Below are 21377 nucleotides of genomic sequence, written 5' to 3'. Positions count from 1 at the left end.
GTCCACCCTCCTCCTCACTGTCACCCTCCTCCTCACTGTCACCCTCCTCCCCACTGTCCACCCTCCTCCTCACTGTCCACCCTCCTCCTCACTGTCACCCTCCTCCTCACTGTCCACCCTCTTCCCCACTGTCCACCCTGCTATCCCCACTATAATGGATAGAATTCATGATCCAAAATAATCTTTCCTCCCTCGAACTGCTTCTGTTACAAATTTTGGTCAAAGCAATGCATTGACCATTACATGTAACAGCTGCCTAATTTGGATCTTTTCTTGCTTTTTTTTCCTTAGAAAATCAGTTAGATGTTGGTGCTGTTATTTTTACTGAAAGAAATTAAATGTTAAGAGAACCATCAAGCTTGTTTTCAAATATTCCTCGCAGTGGTACTGATAACACAGTAAACAGATAGTTCTGCACTCCTGCACTCCTAAAGCTGGGAAGGGAGTAGCCTGAAATGCAAACAGATAGTGTTGATGGGCTTTTCTCCAAAGCCTTCACAGAGCCAAGGCTTTTATCAACCCTACCTGGGTTGCTGGCAATGTAGACATTTTTCTTGACTGTTCAGGGAAGTAGAGCCTTTTGCCTTCTGTTGAGAATATTGGGCATGTTGGTCACTACTAGACATCATTGCTAGTGAGATTTTCTTTTCAGTGAGAAATAGAAAACATTATTTGATATATTTGAACTATGATAGTAGAATTGCTAAAAATAACATAAATTAAAATACCACAGGAAAATTAAGCTCTACATAAACCTTAATCAAGCTGTTCAACTATATAGATCTTTTTTTTTTTTTTCCTAAGACACATTTGTCTCCTGGTTCCAAAGTGGCTGCCATCATACCTGTAGAAACACACTTCCTCATTAGTGTGTTGAACAACAGCCTTGATGCTTCAATATTTCTAGAAGACATTCGATTGTTTTGACAGACTAATATACATGTGTGAAAACACTAGCCAATTATTATAGCCTGTCCATGAATATAGGAATTAGGGTTTTACTAGACTGTACCCTCCAACATAAGTTCAACAAAATTCCTTAAAATATCTTTTCTTACAATGACAGGGACTTTAAAATGGAAATCAGTGTCTTTGGGAAAGGGAGAAATGGATATTGTGAAATTGAGCCAATTAATATTCACCATGACAACAGCTCCTTCTTGAGGCTGGGGCAGGGCCTCCATGAGAGTTAAGAGCTAATGGTACCTGTCGCTCTCAAAGGCACCTGTCAGTTAGGCCTGTGCTCTGCTCAGTCCCACAAACACTACTGACTTTGTGGATCCCAGTGTTCCTCACCTGACGTGCAAAATGGCGCTAAAGAGAACACAGCATTCTTCCTGCTTCTGTAGCCTCCACATCGATTTCTTCAAGAATTCATCCCACTGCACTGTTTTCCGACCTTCCTATGTTTCCAGGAAGTCCCGGGTGAAGCACGATTAACAATACTCAAGAGACTGAAATGTAAGTTTAAGATGAAGTCCCAAAAAGCAAAGCAGCCAACCACTGGCTGTTCCCTCACCTTAGTCTGAAATGGTGACCCTGCTTCCAGGAATCTCAGAATGATACTGTGTGTGAGAGCTGTCTCCTCCTGTCTTATATTCCTCTCTAGAACTGGAATTAAAGGTAAGCACCACAGTGATTAAAGGCACGCACTGCCCGATTTCTATGGCAATCCACGGGGATTAAAAAAGTGTGCATTACCACTGCCTGGTGTAAGGCTGACCAGTGGGACTGTTTTACTCTCAGGTCTTCAGGCAAGTTTTATTTTACTAAAATATGACTGAAATACCACTATACCTGTGGTATCACTAGTGTATTGCCAAAGAAGCAGAGTTCCTGGGCTTGTCTCATCTCCCGCCACCCTACCTGTCCTTTACCACCAGCCACTCTTGCTGGAGAAGTCATCCTGCCTTGGATGATGATGCATCCTAACTGTGAAGTGTTTCCCTCTGTGGAGCTTTCCCTCCTCATAAAGTCCATCTGTAACCGTTACTTCAGGTAGCTGTGTTGAGTCTGTCAATGGCGTTCCATGGACTTGCAGATTGTTGGACTTAAATATCATAGAAATCTATCTATATCTATATAATACCCTCTCCTACACAAGTGCCTCTGTAGACCCCTGCCTAGACACACACACACACACACACACACACACACACACACACACACACGAGAAAAAGTCAGCATCCCTACCTTAGTACTATTCAGTTGTACCACCTGCTCATTATCAGTGGGGAGGCACACAGAAGACCAGGAACCTGAGCATGAGGAGCTTGGAGAGTGTTTGGACAGGAGCAATCTACTATCAAATCAAACACTTAGGCCACTCTGAGCAAGATCTCCATAGAGCTTTCTTACATCTCCTTATCTCTCTCCCAGAAAGCAGCTAATACTCCCCACAGCTCCCATTCTCAGAGACAGAGTTAATAAGAAAGCACACTATGCTGTGGTCTTGCAACCTCTGCCCCTTGCAGCTGCAGGTTAAGCTTGTGGTCTCCTGAAAACATATGTCAAAAAACCACTTTTCTCTGGATTTGAAAGGAACTCTCCCTCTCTCTACCTCTATCTCTCTCTGTCCCTCTTTCTTTCCCTCCATCCCTCACCCACCTCTTTCTCTAAGTCATCAGTATGGTGGTCTGTGCTTATGGCGCTAGATATTTCATAATAGTCAAGGAAGTGAAGACTATGTCTCCCCTGGGACCCAATCATACAAGTGTAGGAGTACTCTAATGCAGCTCCTGGTAGGACATGAAGGCTCCCATAGCCATAACGCCTTTCCAAAGGGTAATGTCATATCAGTTTCTTTTCAGGAACCCGCTTCCTCCTTTTAACTTATAACAGGCCTGGGGTAATTCTTCGGAGGGAACTGTCCTGAGTGTCGACAGTCTGGGGTTTTCATGTAAAAAAGGTTCTTCCTGTTGTATGGTGTCACTGATGACAAATGAGCTGTCATTTGAGACTCGGTGCCTTCCTCAAAGTTTCCATTACCAACCCTGTACATGGCTTTTCTTCAGCCAGTTGCTAATGGTTCTGAGCTGGGAACAGAAGAAAAAACACAGATGACAAGCTCTGGTTACATGTTTAACAAATAGGATTTATGTCCATTGAAGTTAGAAAATTTCTTTTAAAAATAACTGGAGTTCTTTTAAGCACAAATGCAATGATATAGAGTTGAAAAATGAATAACAAGATGACACAATATGTTTTGGAAAATGAAAGCTTATGAGCAGAAGTAAATTGTGTATTACAAAGAAATAAATCGAATTGTAAACCATCAGAGAGGATGAGGCAATGAGGGTGTGATGGAAGTACAAAGAATTCCGTAATTAGTGGTCTAGTAAAGCCATTTAGAGTCTCCTTGATGGCTCGGTTCCTTTCTCCATGCACTGGGATGAAGCTGGCTGGATGAGAAGACTGGCACGGGCAGGCCAGTCTCTTCCTATTACTCGCCTGTGTTGTCATTGGGCCTGGGGAGCTGAACTCTAGTCCTGGAGGCTCGTCTGTGTCTGCTTATTAATATTCACGGCTACCCGTGAGCTAGAAGAGGGTAGGCAGCTGGCCTAAGACAGCGAAAGTCTAAAATAAACAGAGCACCTGCCATCTGCTAGTGCTGTGGAAAATGAACTTAGGGCTCATTTCCTCATTCCCCAGTGGATTTTCCTTGGAAAAATAAACAATATTTTCAATATTAGAAAAAAATGTTTATTTCAAATTCAAGTAGAATTTCACCTGTTTCGTCAGCATCTGTACCACCAAGACACCAAACAGTGCCTGCCAGTAGAGACCCTTTCTGGAGGCGGTGTATCTGCAATCACCCCTGCATGGACATCCATACCTCAACACGCTGTGCAGCCGCCCGAGAGCACCAGGCCTGTTGACTGGTGTCCGGTTCCTTACGTGAAGACATCTTATCCTTTGAACACTACGGCAACAGGGACAGAAATTTGTGTGATACAATAGTCTTTCCCTCATTGCTAGGTGTTCACTTCTATGCCTTTGTGTCCTTCTGAGGAGCAGAAATGGCAACACCAAATGGGATAAATCACCAGTGTGATAAAATACATCCATCTACTATTCTATCCTAGAAATGTTGCGGACTTAAGCTTTCTGTGTAAGTTGTCTACTTATTACTAATGTGTTTTAAAAATCCACTGGTTTCCCCCCCCCCCCAGCTCGTGAGAAGGAATCAAAGGAAGTAAATCTTTTTCCTGCTAACCCTCCTAAGGGCTCGAGAGAGAGCCGGTGCAGGCCATCTTCAACTCTTCTGGAAAAAATGATCAGCATTCCTGTGCGCCTATCCATGGGGCATCTTCATCATTGGTTGCAAATGTTTTTACTGGCTTGTCTTAGACGGTGTCAAAATTCATGATGCTAGGTACACGACACTTGACACTTGTTTAGAAGAAGGTACTCAAGATACTGTAGCGTTCATTTCATTCCTGTGTAGCTTGGAAGTCATTTGGTGCCCTTTACCCATCAATAGCATGTTAGTAATTTTGTTGCCGTCATCAAATTCATGAGAGAACATTTAAAAGGAAGGAAGATTTATTTGGGCTCACAGTTTTGAGGTGTCACTTCATTACAGCAGGCGGGGGGGGGGGGTGGCTGGAGGTGGAGAGAGGCTAACATTACAGTGACCAAGAAGGAAAGGGGGCGGAGACTATACTATCAGACTTTCTCATTTCTTCCTTTTTTCTTTTTTTTGTTTATTTATTTTTTATTATTTATTTATTTATTAAAGATTTCTGTCTCTTCCCCACCACCGCCTCCCATATCCCCCCATCCCCCAATCAACTCCCCCTCTCTCATCAGCCCAAAGAGCAGACAGGGTTCCCTGCCCTAAGGGGAGTCCAAGGACCTCCCACCTCCTTCCAGGTCTAGTAAGGTGAGCATCCAAACTGCCTAGGCTCCCACAAAGCCAGTACGTGCAGTAGGATCAAAAGTCGGTGCCATTGTTCTTGACTTCTCAGCAGTGATCCTAGAGAAGCTAAATAAGAAGGTGAACCCAAAGAAAAACATATAGACATCCTCCTGGATATTAACCTTCATCAGGCGATGAAAGGAGACAGAGACAGAGACCCACATTGGAGCACCAGACTAAACCCCAAGATCATTTCCTCCTTTATTCCACCAGAGCTCCCAGTCTATGGGATGGCACTACCCATATCCCATACTCAGGGTGAGTCTTTCCCTCTGAATGAGTTATCTCTGGAAACTCTGTCAGTCACAAACATACCAAAAACTGTATTTTATCAGTTTCCTAAGAATTTCTCAATCCTGTCAAGCTGTCAAGAACAGCCATCCACTCCCTGTCAACTCGACACCCAAGCGTATCCCTCTAATACCATTGCATTCCCCCACCCTGCACTGGTCTATGGTCACCTCAAACTAGTGATACCACAGTCACCTCTACCCTGCACTGGTCTATGCTCACCTCAAACTAATGACACCACAGTCACCTCTACCCCCCAGTCGTTTATATTCATCTCAAATGTAAAGTTCATTCATCTAGAAGAGCTCCTATAGTTCTGGAATTGTTTGAAAGTTCAAGGTCTCTGAGACTAAGAGCTAATTCTTAGCTATGAACATCTAAAAAATAAAAACAAATTACATGTTTCCAAAATATAGTTGTGTTAAATATGCATTCTCACCCCAAATAGGAAGAATAGGGACAACGAAATGAGGGATGGGATCAAAAAAAGACCAAACATTAAACACCATACAGTGTTATGTGGTAGAGTAATGTGAACTCCCTCTGGCTAGGGCACCCCTGACCCTGTGTCCTTGGCTTTTGCATCCTACATAGTCTTTTCCTTGGGCTGACTCTGCTCACTCCTGTGACTCTCTTAATCTATATTCCCAGCATCTTTCACCTCCTGGCATCTCCTTCACAGCTTGAGCGTCTCAACCATAGGCTTATAAATTAGCTTCTCCAGCGCTGCCTTCCGGAATGTGACCTGCTGCTTGTTCCGTGGCCTCAGGGGCCTTCTTTTGATGCCTGCATGAAGTCTCCATAACCTTGTCACCCTTACTTTTTGTACATCTGAAAAAGCAACATCACGTGGGCAATGCCAGTATCTTCCACCATCTAGCCAGACTCCACTGGACCATAGCAATAGGAGACAGTGATTCCCTGAATGGCTGAATATGGAAAAACATTTCTCTTGGTGGCTAAAGGCAGACACCCTGTTGTGAAAGGAAATGTTTTAAAATTATTTAAAATATTTACCCCATTGAGCCTGCAATGGCTTGCCCAACAGATCCCTGAGATGTCCTCAAGGCGTCTTTCCCACTGCCCCAGTGTGTGGGTTCTTCCAAGTAACCTAGTCTCTTTTACAATCGTACCTGACATGATTCTGACTTTACATGTGCTTCTTTTCTGCCCATACTGTATGTTTTTAAGACCATTCTCTTCTGCCTTTTGTCTCAGATTCTTACTGTAAACTGGCAAAAAGGAGCTAGCCAAACCACCATCAGTCTAATCTTCAGGCTTGCCTTTTCTTTTCTTTACAGGATTAATTAGACCCTGACCTTTAAACACAGCCTCTTGCAAAATGCTAATAGACAAAATGTAGATGAGTTCTTGACCCAAATCTAAGGCTAACAGCATCTTGTCCAGATCCAAGTAAAGTCCTTATTCTCATTTGAAATTTCATGGACATGGCCCTTCCTTTTCACATTGCTGTCAGCCTTCTGGTCTTCTGAACGCCTCCCAGAATCACCTACTGCGTTCCATTTATAATGCTCTCCAGAATCACCTACTGTGTTCCATTTATAATGTTCTTGGGTTGCTTTAGACCACACGTACATGCTTTTCCAAATTCTTCCCACAAGCCAGTTCCAAAATTTGGAACCATATTGACAGGTAAGGCAATGCTTCCATTCCTGGCACTGATTTTTCATATTAATCTCTCGCAAGATTACATGTGGCTTGTCAAATTAACAACTGAAAGAAGGAGTGTTTATCTGGGTTCATGATTTCAGAGCTTTCAGTCCATTGTTGCTGGGAAGAAAGAGAAAGACAGAACCTCTTATATCATGGTGGCCAACAGGCAGCGAGAGGAAAGGCCCTGAGCCAGCTATCTCCCGCTCTCTCCTTCTCTTCCTTCTGAGCCCTCAGGCAGTGGGACACTGCCAGCCACATCCGGACCCAGTTCTCCCTCCTTAGGTAATCCTCTCTGCAAAGGCCCCCACAGACACAATCACACTAACAATCAAGATTAACCGTAGCTAACGTATTCTTTCAACTTCTTCTACCATCAGGTTTGTTTGTTTTCTGGGGCTCATTTACTATGTATGACAGCAAGAATATTGAATTAGAAACTGAAGACTCTCGGTCACTAGAGACCCAGAGAAGACTTTTCAAAGCTACAGAGCTTGCTTAGGGCAGGAAGGAAAAGGACAGTGGCAACTGCCCCGACAGTTGTGATCCCAGTGGCTCCCAGAGTGAGTGACAGGTCAGATTAAATCGGTAGTGACTGAACAATGGCTACACTAATGGCATGTGTTTCCATTGTTCGAGTCATTTTGCTTTTGTCTACTGGAAAGAGAGCTTGTGGCGAACATTTGAGTTCTAATCCACGTTACTTTCCTTAGTTTCTTCAAACCTGCCATTCACCCATTTCATAACCTATTCATGAGCATTTGTTGAGTATGTTTTCTGAGCTATGATCTAAATTAAGTGATAGAAAATGCAGAGGCTGGAGAGATGGCTCAGGGGTTAAGAACACTGGTTGTTCTTTCAGGGGATCAGGGTTCAATTCCCAGCACCCACATGGCAGTTCACAACTGGTATTTCAGTTCCAGGGGACGCAACACCCATGGCAAAACACCAGTGCACATAAAGAATAAATTTACAAAAAATAAGAAAAGAAAATGTTTTTCTATATTTAAGAATATGTACACATAAACACAGTTTAAAAACACAGTTGAGGCACTTGAGTCTAGGACTTCCGAAAGAATAGGCCTGAGCCACGACCTTTGTGGGTCTGGTTGCAAGTCTGGGACCTCCGAGGGAATAGTCAGGAACCAGAGACCTCTGTGGGTCTGAGTGTGAGTCTGGGACCACCAAGGGTGTAGGCCTAAGCCAGGACCTCTGCGGGTCCAGGCGCTCCCAAGTCTGGAACATCCAAAAAAGTACTCCAGAGCCAGAGACCTTTGTGTGACCAAGTCAAAGCCAGGGACCTCCGCAGGAGCAGATCCAGACCAGGGACATTTACTGAAACAGGACTGAGCCAGCCACCTAGGCTGGAGGGAGCAGGCCTGAGACAGAGAATGCCACAGGAGCAGACACAAGGGAGCAACCGCTGAGGGAGTTGGCCAGAATCAGAGACCTCTGCCAGAGCAGGCCCAAGGCAGAAACCTCAGCAGAAAAAGCCCCAAGCAAATAATTTCTGTGGAAGCAGGACCTAACAACCCCCAGTATCGCAGTATTTTTGGAGGCCCCAAGCGACCTCCAAAAATACTGATTGACCACCGGGGCGACTGGAACCGTGACCCTGACTACATCACAAGGAGCAACCATCTTAGCCTTGGATCCACAGGCACCTGGAAGACTGATCACCAGAGTCACAGATAGCCCCAACTACACCAGTCAGAGGAAAAGATGGGTAGACAAGGTAAGAACACATACAACACCACAAAGAACAACATAACACCAGGAAAAACTAGTGACCCTACAACAGTAAGACTTGAACAACCAAATATAGATGAAGCAGATGAAAAAGACCTAAATAACTTCAGGAGACTGTTTGAGGCCCTTAAAGAGGAAATGAAAAATTCCCTCAAAGAAATGGAGAAAAAGACAAACAAAAAATTGGAAGGCATCAGTAAATCCCTTAAAGAAAACCATGAAAAAGAAATAAAACATATGAAAGAAACTATTCAAAACTTGAAAACTGAAATAAAGACAAAGAAAACACAAACCAAGTGAATTATAGAAACAGAAATCATGAGAAAATGATCAGAAACCACAAATGCAAGTATAAACAGCAGAATATAAGAGAGAGACGAGAAATCTCAGGCACTGAAGATACAATAGAGGAAATAGATTCATCAGTAAAAGAAAACATTAAATCTAACAAAAGTTTAACATGAAATATCCAGGAAATATGGGACACCATGAAAAAAACCAAACCTAAGAATACTAGATATAGGAAAAGAAGTTTAACTCAAAAGCACACACAAAATATATTTAACAAAATCATAGAAGAAAACTTTCCCAATCTAAAGAAAGATATGACTATGAAGATACAAGAAGCTTACAAAACATCAAATACACTGGATGAAAAAAGAAAAGTCCCCATTGCCACATAATAATCACAACACTAAATATTCAGAATAAAGAAAAAAATATTAAGAGTTGCAAAGGAAAAAGGCCAAGTAATATATAATGGTAGACCTATCAGAATTGCACCTGACTTTTCAATGGAGACAATGCAAGTCAGAAGGTTCTGGTCAAGCATTATACAGACATTAAGAGACCATGGATGCCAGCCCAGACTACTATACCCAGCTAAACTTTCAATCACCATAAAAGGACAAAACAAGATATTCCATGACAAAACAAGATTTAACCAATATCTAGCCACAAACCCTGCCCTACACAAAACACTAGAAGGAAAACTCCAACCCAGGGAAGTTGGCTACAACAACAAAAACACAGACAATTGATGATTTCACAGCAGCAAATCCCAAAGAAGGGGAAAAAAACACACAAATTAACATCACCAACAATGAAAACTAAATTGACAGAAGAGCAATCACTGGTCATTAATATCCCTTAATATAAATGGACTCCATTCATCTATAAAAAGACATGGGCTAACAGATTAGATACAAAAACAGAATCCATCCTTCTGCTGCATACAAGAAACATACCTTAACCTCAAAGACATTCATCACCTCAGAGTAAATCTTTTTCCAATCAAATGGACCTAAGAAACAAGCTGGTGTAGCTATCCTAATATCTAACAAAATAGACATCAACCTAAAATCAATCAAAAGAGACAAAGAAGGACATTTCATATTAGTCACAGGAAAAATCCATCAAGAGGACATCTCAATACTGAAGTCTATGCCTCAAATACAAGGGCACCCTCATTAGTAAAAGAAACACTTCTAAGGCTTAAGTCACACATTAAACCCCAGAAACTAATAGTGGGAGACTTCAACACTCCGCTCCTACCACTGTACAGGTATGTCAGACAAAAAACTTAACAGAGAAATAAGGGAACTAACAGATGTTATGACTCAAATGGACTTAACAGACATCTATAGAGCATTCCATCCAAACATAAAAGAATATACCTTCTCAGCACCTCATGGAACCTTCTCAAAAACTGACCACATACTAGGTAACAAAACAAACCTCAACAGATACAAAAAAAATTGAATAACCCTATGTATCTTATTAGATGACTATGGCTTTAAATTAGAATTCAACATCAACACTAACATCAGAAAGCCCACAAACACATGAAAACTAAACAATGCTCACCTGAATCATCAATGGGTCAAGGAAGAAATAAAGGGAGAAAGACTTCCAAAAATTTAATGAAAATGACCACACAACTTACCCAAATTTATGGGATACAATGAAAGCAATGTTAAGAAGAAAGTTCATAGCATTAAATGCCTACATAAAGAAGCTGGGAAAATCCCACACTAGTGAATTAACAGAACATTTGAAAACTTTTCTTTTTGAATATTAGCTAATTAGCTTTTATTAACACCTCCACTATTTTCTCTGTTTCTAAAGATTATCACATTAACATGGGTGTCTTATCTTTTTTTTTGTCCTTTGAATTTATTTATTTATTTAATTAAAGATTTCTGCCTCCTCCCTGCCACCGCCTTCCATTTGCCCCCTCCCCCCCACCAAGTCCCACTCCCTCGTCAGCCCAAAGAGCAATCAGGGTTCCCTGCCCTGTGGGAAGTCCAAGGACCACCCACCTCCATCCAGGTCTAGTAAGGTGAGCATCCAAACTGCCTAGGCTCCCATAAAGCCAGTACTTGCAGTAGGATCAAAAACCCATTGCCATTAGAAAACTTTAGAACAAAAGAAACAAACTCACCCAAGAGAACTACATGGCAGGAAAAAGTCAAATTGAGAGCTGAAATCAACAAAATAGAAACAAAGAAAACAATACAAAGAATCAATGAGACAAAGAGTTGGTTCTTTGAGAAAATCAACAAACTAGACAAACCTTTATCCAAACTAACCAAAAGGCAGGGAGCGAATACTCAAATTAATAAAATCAAAAATGAAAAGGGGAACATAACAACAGACAAAGAAGAAATCCAGAGAATCATTAGGTCATATTTTGAAAACCTGTATTCCACAAAATTGGAAAATTTAAGGAAATGGACAACTTTCTGTATAAATATCACTTACCAAAATTAAATCAAGACCAATTGAGAAAATTAAATAGACCTATAACTGCCAAAGAAATAGAAACAGTCATTAAAAGTCTCCCAACCAAAAAAGCCCAGGACCAGAAGGTTTCAGCTCAGAATTCTACAAGATTTTCAAAGAAGAACTAATACCAATACTGCTCAAATTGTTCCACACAATAGAAACAGAAGAAACACTGTCAAACTCTTTTTGCGAGGCTACAATTACCCTGATATCAAAACCACAGAAAAACATTACTAAGAAAGAGAATTACAGACCAATCTCACTCATGAACATTGATGCAACAATACTCAATAAAATAATGGCAAATCAAATCCAAGAACACATCAGAAGAAACATCCAAAAAACATCATCCACCATGATCAAGTTGGCTTCATCCCAGAGACGCAAGGATGGTTCAACATATAAAAATCTGTCAACATAATCTACTATATAAACAAACTGAAAAATAAAAACCATGTGATCATCTCATTAGATGCTGAAAAAGCTTTTGACAAAATACAATATACCTTCATGATAAAGGTATTGGAGAGAGCAGGGATACATGAAACACACTTAAACATAATAACAACAATATACAGCAAGCCAACAGCCAATATCAAACTAAATGGGGAAAAACCCACAGCGATCCCACTGAAATCAGGAACAAGTCAAGGTTGTTCATTCTCTCTATATCTATTCAATATAGTTCTTGAGGTCCTAACTAGAGCAATAAGAAAACAAAAGGAGATCAAGGGGATACAAATTGGAAAAGAAGAAGTTAAATTCTCACTATTTGCTGATGATATGATAGTTTACATAAGTGACCCCAAAAATTCTACCAAGGAACTTCTACAACTCATAAACACTTTTAGTATGTAGCAGATTAACTCGAAAAAAAAATCTGTAGCCCTCCTTTACAGATGATAAATGGGCGGAGAAAGAAATCAGAGAAACATCACCTTTAACAATGGCCACAATAGCATAAAATATCTAGGAGTAACTCTAACCAAACAAGTGGAAGACCTGTATGACAAAAAATTTAAGTCTTTGAAGAAAGAAATTGAAGAAGACACCAGAAAGTAGAAAGATCCTCTATGCTCTTGGGTAGGTAGAATTAACATGTTAAAAATGGCAGTCTTACCAAAAACAATCTACAGATACAATGCAATGTCCAGCCAAATTCTTCACAGACCTTGAAAAAATGATACTCAACTTCATATGGAAAAGCAAAAACCCAGGATAGCTAAAACAATCCTGTACAATAAAGGAAGTTCTGGAGGCATCACAATCCCTGACTTCAAAACAGAGCTACAGTACTGAAAACAGCCTGGTATTGGCATAAGAACAGACAGGAGGACCAATGGAACCGAATCGAAGACCCAGATATTAATCCACACATCTATGGACAAAGATGTGTGGATTTTTGACAAAGAAGCAAGAAATATAAAACGAAAAAAGAAATAATATTTAACAAATGGTGCTGGCATAACTGGATAGCAACATATAGAAGAATGAAAATAGACCCATATCTATCACCATGCACAAAACTCAAGTCCAAATGGATCAAAGACCTCAACATAAAGCCAGCTACACAAACCTCATAGAAAAGAAAGTGGGAGGTACACTTGAACACATTGGCACAGGAGACCACTTTCTAAATAGAACCCCAGTAGCACAGACACTGAAAGAAACAATTAATAAATGGGACCTCCTAAAACTGAAAGGCTTCTGTAAAACAAAGGATATGGTCAACAAGACAAAACGACAGCCTACAGAATGGGAAAAGATCTTCACCAACTCCACATCAGACAGAGAGGTCTGATCTCCAAAATATACAAGGAACTCAAGAAATTGGTCATCAAAAGAACACATAATCCTTAAAAAAAATGGAGTATAGACCTAAGCAGAGAACTCTCAACAGAGGAATCTAAAATGGCTGAAAGACACTTAAGGAAATGCTCAACATCCTTAGTCATCAGAGAAATGCAAATCAAAACAACTCTGAGATTCTACCTTACACCTGTAAGAATGGCCAAGATCAGAAACACTAATGACAACTTATGCTGGAGAAGTTGTGGGGAAAGGGGAACACTTCTGCATTGCTGGTGGGAGTGCAAGCTGGTACAGCCCCTTTGGATGTCAGTGTAGCAATTTCTCAAAAAATTAGGAAACAACCTTCCTCAAGACCCAGAAATACCACTTTTGGGTATATACCCAAAGGATAATCAATTATACCACAAGGACATGTGCTCAACTATGTTCATAGCAGCATTGTTTGTCATAGTCAGAAACTGGAAACAATCTAAATGCCCCTAAACCTAGTAATGGATAAGGAAAATGTGGTACATTTACACTATGGAGTTCTACACAGCAGAAAAAAAAAAGACATCTTGAAATTTGCGAGCAAATGGATTAATCTAGAAAACATCATATTGAGTGAGGTAACCCACACCCAAAAAGACAAATATCATATGTACTCACTCATAAGTGGTTTTCGGCATAAAAAAAATCACAATCCCAGAGAACCTAGACAACCATGAGGACCTTAAGTGAGACATACATGGATCTAATCTACATGGGAAGTAGAAAAGGGTAAGATCTCCTGAATAAACTGGGGGCATGAGGATCTTGGGAGAAGGTAGAAGGGAAGAGAAGAGGATCAGGGGAAAATGTATAGGTCAATAAAATCAGTTAAAAAAAATTAAAAACACAGCTGAAAAATTACAGCTCAATTTTTTTTGTTTTGACTATTGATTCATATTAGAATGTTTAGTATAAATAAAATGATGATAAATCATTCTTTAAAGGTAAAAAACAAAAACTCTTTCCATGTCTACAGATTTTCCATTCATCTGTTGGATTTTGTTTTTAATTTTTTTTTTTTTGTTGGAGCCCACCAGTTAAAAACAAACTGAGATAACATTTTTAGCTATACTTGGAGTCCCAGGAACTTTTCTACTTTATTTCAGAAACTATAAAAAAATACCATTGTAACTTATGACATTCTTCACTTTGAAGAGTATCTTTTATTATTATTTTGTATTCAATACATACTTCTCTGAGTATTGCAGTTCTTATGGAGAACATTAGGATTGCAAATTTAATTCATATGCTGTACTACTGCTCCCCAAACAAGGCAACACATACTCCATACAGAGAAAGGGCCCTCACCCTTCATTGGAGTCTCTTGTCGGCCCTCCTGTCAGGCTCACTATGGCTGACCAAAGGTTACTTTCCGTTTCTGACAGTTTTATGAGGTCTTTGAAGAAGCACTGAGGGTTAGGTACACTTGAATTGAGCTGGACACAGAGCAGACATACTCAAGATTTCAGGCCCTTGCTGAAAATGTACTTTGTTCCCAATTTTTCTGCTTCCTCGAAGCGTTTAGATCATTTCGTCTGCCCTCCATTTGGCTTGTGCTGACAGTCCAAAAGTGCAATATGATCACCACAGCTGAAGTCCTTCTTGCTTTCTTACGCCATTTGCAGCAAGAGGGTGAGGCGGGCTGCCTTCCTTCTGCATGAGGGACTGCGGTGGTTACTTCGCGTCCTGAGTCGATCAGGTGAGACCAGGCCGTTGGTTTCCCGGGCTTTCCAAGAACTCTAAGCACCCCCCAGACAGAACTTGTTCCCAGTTAGGCTCTCAGTACAGCCTTGTCTAAGAAGTCAGCCCTTTCTGACTATCGGGCAGCTGGTTGGGAAAACGGAGCCCACGCTTGTTTGCGCAGGATTGCCATCTACGCAACCATGGACAACATTTGGCTTCCTCAGGGTTTCTTCAGAGGACCTCATCCCCGGTTCTGACCTGGATTAACCCTATTTAACTTGTTGAGATTATTAGAGAAGGTGTATGGTCATGGGCCGCTGATGGATTAGACTTGCCCTTGGTGGTGTTTCCTTAGGGCTTTGAAGAACGGGTTGAGGGCAATCTTCCTTAATGTCCCCTCTTAGGGATCTTGTTTCATTACAGAAGCTCGTCTTTTGGAGGGAGGTAAGTGTAGGAAAAACTGGGTTGTGCTTGTTTGGCTTATAAATCAAAAGCTAGAAGCAAGGGAACTTCCTTCTTTACTATACTCTGGCTGCCTCCCTACTGCAGCTATAGACAGAACTTAGGGTCTAGTTTCACTGTAAAAGCTCTAGCTGCAGAAGGGGTGGAGAAACAAGGCCCCTTTCTCCACGGATTTCCTAATGGGAACTGTAAAAACGTATGTCTTCTCTGCAATGGCAGCTTGAACTCTAGAAGCGAGTTCCAGGGCAACAATAAGGAGATTTGCAAAGCCTCTCCAGAGGGCAATCATTGCGGCACGGTTTGTGAACTGAAAACTCACAGAACCTAGAGATAAAACAGGACACATTCTTATGCCTACAGAATGCAAAAGCGGACGATCATAAAGGGCACACACCACTGAAGAACCTGGCGTTCACTGATGTTTTCAACATTGTACATCAACCTTAAACACGGTCACATTCTACATCAAATTATCTCCCTTTTACTGTTGGAGACATTAATTCATATAGATGCCAAGGCTTACCTCAGAAAAGTAACAGGATAGTTCAGAAAACAAGAACACTTATTTTGCAATAAGTGATGATTATATTCTTATTTTTTTAAAAATATTTTTACTATACATACATATTAGTTATTTAATATTAAAACATATAACATTCTTGTGAGGGGAGATGGAATTGCTCTGATTTGTTTCTAGCATTAATGGGGTCAACTGGAGCTTACAGGTCGTGGGCTGGTGACTGAAACCTGCAGACACGCAGGACACAAGTTATAGGAGAAATTTTGAACTGGTTTCAGGCCTGAGATCCGGGATCAGATCTATTTACATAGCCAGGTTCTTGAAGGCTCCTAAGTTCCTTCTCCTCCTCAGCAACCCAGTCTCCACACATTTGTTCATTTTTCCATGTGGTCCTTCATTTGTCACAGCACTGGGGCTGGAACTCAGGTCCTGACACCGGCAGGGCAGCCATTCTACTTCTGAGCTGCTCTGCCTGGTCTTCACCTTTGAACGAGGGCAGCGGTATTATTCTGATTCTCACGGGGTTATTAGATACGTGTGTTGCTATTTGTCATCCAACCAGCCGAAGAACTGTCCGAATCACAGCTATTTTTTTTTTATGTGCCTTAGATCTCTTCTGCATTAAGGAGGAATTTTGCTCATTGGTTGCAGAATGTAGCTTGTTTCTCTGTTTCCACCTATGCATTCAGCTCTAAGAGATGCGAAGAACTCCAAAGAGGCCAGCTCTATATTTTCCTACATTCACTTTTAGGAAGCCAGTGAGTCTCTGCTGCTGCCTGTGCACCTACAGTTAGCCGGCCTCAGACTGTCCCGCTGCACTTTGAAACCCTTTGCTTGTCGGTGTTAACCGCGCCACAGTGGATGCAGCATGCCGCTTTCGTTTTTCTACAAGAATGTCACGACGTCCACCTGAAGGCGAGGCCGAATTGCCTCACAGACCCATTTTACTGCAAGCTGTCACTCCAGAGACGGCCACCCACAGTCTCCACTTGAGGAGAGCTCCTTCGTTTCTGCATCACCTGTCCCTAGACCGAGAAAAATGAAATTCTAACATCATGCTTGTTATGACTGAAGAATTACTTGCTCAAATTTGGTAGCCTGAATCATGTGTCTGCTTTCAAGCCTGCAGGAAGGAATCTGGACTTGAGTGGAGGAAGTCAAATTTCTCATGTAGGTCAAGATATTTTCCTCTGCTTAGCAAAAAAAAAAAAAAAAAAAGAAAGAAAGAAAGAAAGAAAAGCCAGTTTTCCAGTAAGAGACGAATATATAGGTTCCCAATGTAATGGGCGGCACCTGCATCTGCCCGGTGGGAATCACTCACACTAAGAGGACTAGGATTTTTATTTCATAATGGATATTCTCAAGCATCTTGCAGAAGCATCTTCATAAAGTGTGTGTGGATTTCAGTCTTTATCCTGCTGGGTATACACGTCAATAAAATTGGCTCTTTCTGCTGCCAGACATTGGGTGTGTGCCAGGTTGGGTAAGAACACGGGATCTGACTGGCAAAGGGAATAAAAGTGATTTTAGGGCAATGAATGTGTGTTCTTGACCCTTCTGGTGAGCATTAGGTGGAGTTTGGCCAACACTGGTTTTAATACCCACAGAGCTCACTGTTCCTGGCAGGGCACCCTGGTGCACACTTGCATAACATTTTCAATAATCTCAAATATGATAAACAACGCCCACAGGAACAGAGTCAACTGGAAGGAGACCAAGGGACAGTGTTCATTTAAAAATTAATAGAGTTGATCGAAAGTTTCTAAGAACCCCAGAATGCAGGTCCAGAGAATGGCACTGGGCACTTTTGAAAGCCTCTTTAGTCTGAGGCTCTGGACGGGTTGGGGTGCACTCCAGCAGGCAGACACAGGTAGTGGAATTGTGAGGTTGCCCCAGACAGCCTGCCAGGAATCTTCAGCACTGTCCCCAGGGAGCTGCCTCCACGCAATAGGCTGCTTTGATCTCTGCTGAGACCGCTCCAAGGATGCCAATAGTGTTCCGGGTGTCCACGAGTTCATTTTATAGCCGTCATCAAAGCAGCCTTCACACCGCAAAGACTAACAACCTGGCCTTTGTTGGAGCGGCGAGCATCTTTTCGGACAGCTTGATTCACAGAATCTGCTGAGCAGAAAGTGAGCTAAGAAACAGAATGAAGTGAGAAGAGACGCGGTAGGGGCTTGTCTGCTTTTGCCCAGGGCCCGCATCACCCAACAGTGCGGGTGCAGCTTTGAAAGCCGAACTTTTCTAACTGTGAGACCAGGCAGTGCTCACGGCTTCAGTGAATTATGATTTGACTAAAGAAGCGTTACAAGCTTTCAAGGCATCACAAAAACTATGAAACATCTTTATTAGAAGACAGGGAGAAAGAACATTCCTCTTGAGATTTTAAATAAAAACAACATAAGCAAAAGGGTTTGTAAATCACATTTAAAACCAATGGGGAGGACGGAGGCTGTGGCTCGGAAGGTAAGAGCACTTGCTGTGTGAACGTGAGGCCCTGGGTGAAAATCCCAGAACCGGTGTAAAAAGCCAGCTACGGTCATAGCCACAAACCTATTACTCTACCCTTGTGGGGTGTAGGGAGGCAGAGCCAGGAGGATTACTTGGTCAGGCTGTTCACTATTTTTATTTGAATTAGTAAGTACCTACTGTCTTGTTAGATTTAAGAAAAAATATAAGCAATAAAGAAAACTATATCAGAGTAATACTCTCAAAGCACGGACAATTGTTTGAAGAATTTGGTTCTAAGGCAGCTAGAAAGGCATGGAAAATTAAAAGTGCATAAGAAAGAAACACTTACCCCACGATATTATGTAAGTTTAGAGTCAAAAACCTCCATACAACTATAAAAATTGACTATAGACAGTATTCCCTTTTTAAAGACACACCTGAAATAAATGTACTTAAAACAACAAATGGACCATGCTTGTTTAGGGCCAGAGTACTGTGAACTTGGTATCTAATGGTATGAGCTCTGCTCTCTCACCCAGACCCTGAGTAGCGTGTCTTATAAACCACCTTACAATTCCTTTCACAAGAAGGAAATGTCTTAAGAGGAATAAGTAGACCATCTTCATATTTTAGTCTCTCTGTCTGTCTATCTATCTATCTATCTATCTATCTATCTATCTATCTATCTACCTATCATCTATCTGTCTGTCTATCTATCATCTGTCTCTCTATCTATCTATTATCTATCTATCTATCATCTATCTGTCTGTTTGTCTATCTATCATCTATCTATCTATCATCTATCTATCTATCTATCTATCTATCTATCTATCTATCTATCTATCTAACATCTATCTATCTATCTATCTAACATCTATCATCTATCTATCTATCTATCTATCTATCTATCTATCTATCTATCTATCTATCTAACATCTATCATCTATCTATCTATCTATCTATCTATCTATCTATCTATCTATCTAACATCTATCATCTATCTATCTATCTATCTATCTATCTATCTAACATCTATCATCTATCTATCTATCTATCTATCTATCTATCTATCTTCTATCTATCTGTCTATCTTGTGTGTGTGTGTGTTTGTAGACATGTACATGTCACACACATGTGTGGAAGTCCGACGGATATTTGCAGAATTTGATTCTTTCCTTCTGCCATGTGGCTCCTGGGAAAGAAACTCAGGTGTCAGCTCGGCAGCAGGCGCCCTTACCCACTGAGTCACTCATGCTGTCAACTTTTGTAGCCACAAAATAGGTTTTTTAAGTTGTGCTTTCTCTTCCATGTCTTGGATGCACGCTAACATCTCTTTCAGAACGCTCACACGTCAGCCAAAGGTGTGTGTTGTCTTCCATCTCTATTTAAGAAACTCTCTCATTTTGTCTCACTCCAGTTGGTCCAGAAGTCCATTCCTAGTGGGCTAGTGAAAGACCCAGATTACCTAAGGAGGTGACAGACCTGGGGCACTGGGTTGTGGCTCTCCTATTTGCTTGCATCAGACTAAAGCAACTTACAGAGGGAAGGGCTTCTTTTGGCCTATAATTCAAGAGGTGCTCTGAAGTGGCCACAGATGCAAGATGGTCACAGTGTGAGGCAGCTGTAATGTTGCATTCACAATTAGGAAAGAGAGCAACAGATGCCAGAGTTCAGCTCCAGCTTTCCTTTTGATCCATCCAGGCAATGGTACCACTCTCAGTCTGGGCTCCTCTTCCCACCTCGGTTAATCTAGTCTAGATCATCCCTCAATCTGGCCTGCCAGACACCTGCCACTCAGGTGCTTCTCGGTCCTGTCACGTTGGCATCAATATTAACTATCACAAGCTACGTCTTCTCACTGCTCCTGCCACAGCTAATGTACACCACGAAGAGCAGTCCCAACAATTAATCAGTTAAAATATGATCATGGTTATACGGGTCATGTTGTAAAACCCTAACCAGAAAGTAGAACCCTGTTGTAAATCAAAAGAAAACTGTGAACATAGCTATAGAAATGTAGACACCATATCCCTCTGTCTGAGTCCTATGACTCAAGTCAGTACAGGGGAGCTCACTTCAAACGAATGATTACAACTGACAGCAAAGTTGAGACCTGATTCAAGTAGAAGCCTTTACTTTTATTCCCTGATACACAGTCTTTGATATCATCCACATTGACTGCTTTGTGCTGAGTTAATCAGTGAGTCTACATGGGTGACAACATGGTCTGAAATCCTTACAAAGCATGCTCAGCCTGACCCGAAGGGTTACCATGACACAGCAGCAGATTAAACCGTGGCCTCTGTGGATGAACTTGGAGGTCTGATTAACAGTGCTAATAATATTGCAACCCATGGAATATTTCTCATTTACTCACAAATAAATCCAGAAAGGACCACATATTCTTAGCCCTGTATGCACCAATGTAAAGCCATTTGGTATGGGGGCAGGAGAAGATATGATGAAAATATACAGTACAGAGTTCTCAGAGTGCCGGTAAGAAGAGGAGAAATGAAATTTAGATAGGCTTGACAATAAGAATTATTCTTGCTAGAAGCTCAAGCAATATCTGTACAGTGAGAAATCAATGGCAGGGAGAGCAAGGATTGCTTAGCACTTCCTACAGTATAGCCTGGGCATGGCTGTCAATCCAAGTCAACTCCCTCAATCCTTGTAACAATCTCTATGTTGATCATCTTGTGATGTGGGAGTGATTTCTTATTAATAAAGAAACTGCCTTGGCCCATTTTATTGGATAGAAAATTAGGTAGGCGGAGTATACAGAAGAGAATGCTGGGAAAAAGAAGCTGAGTGAGGAGTCGCCATGATGCTCCCACTCCAGACAGACGCAGGTTAAGATCCTCTCTGGTAAGCCAGCTCATGGGCTACACAGAATATTAGAAATGGGTTAGAACAATATGTAAGAGCTAGCCAATAAGAAACTGGACCTAGCCGGGCCAGGCAGTGTTTGAAAGAATACAGTTTCCGTGTAATTATTTC

The 21377-nt window shown here is 41.4% G+C and overlaps 1 long non-coding RNA gene across 4 annotated transcripts in view; it reads left to right on the top strand.

Moving 5' to 3' along the window:
• The window catches only part of LOC126513265 (uncharacterized), a 351195-nt gene extending 329841 nt beyond the window's left edge, over positions 1-21354 (top strand). For all 4 annotated transcript variants that reach the window (XR_007595276.1, XR_007595277.1, XR_007595275.1 and 1 more), the window contains exon 2: positions 21145-21354. This is a non-coding gene — a long non-coding RNA (uncharacterized lncRNA). The remainder of the gene's footprint in view (positions 1-21144) is intronic.
• The last annotated feature ends 23 nt before the right edge of the window (positions 21355-21377 follow it).

This window comes from Alexandromys fortis, unplaced genomic scaffold (assembly GCF_014885135.2).
Source record: "Alexandromys fortis isolate MF-2015 unplaced genomic scaffold, M_Fortis_MF-2015_v1.1 scaffold_127, whole genome shotgun sequence".
NCBI classification, from domain to species: domain Eukaryota; kingdom Metazoa; phylum Chordata; class Mammalia; order Rodentia; family Cricetidae; genus Alexandromys; species Alexandromys fortis.
The sequence above is the reverse complement of the archived record's forward strand: the minus strand, read 5'-3'. Positions and strand labels throughout refer to the sequence as shown.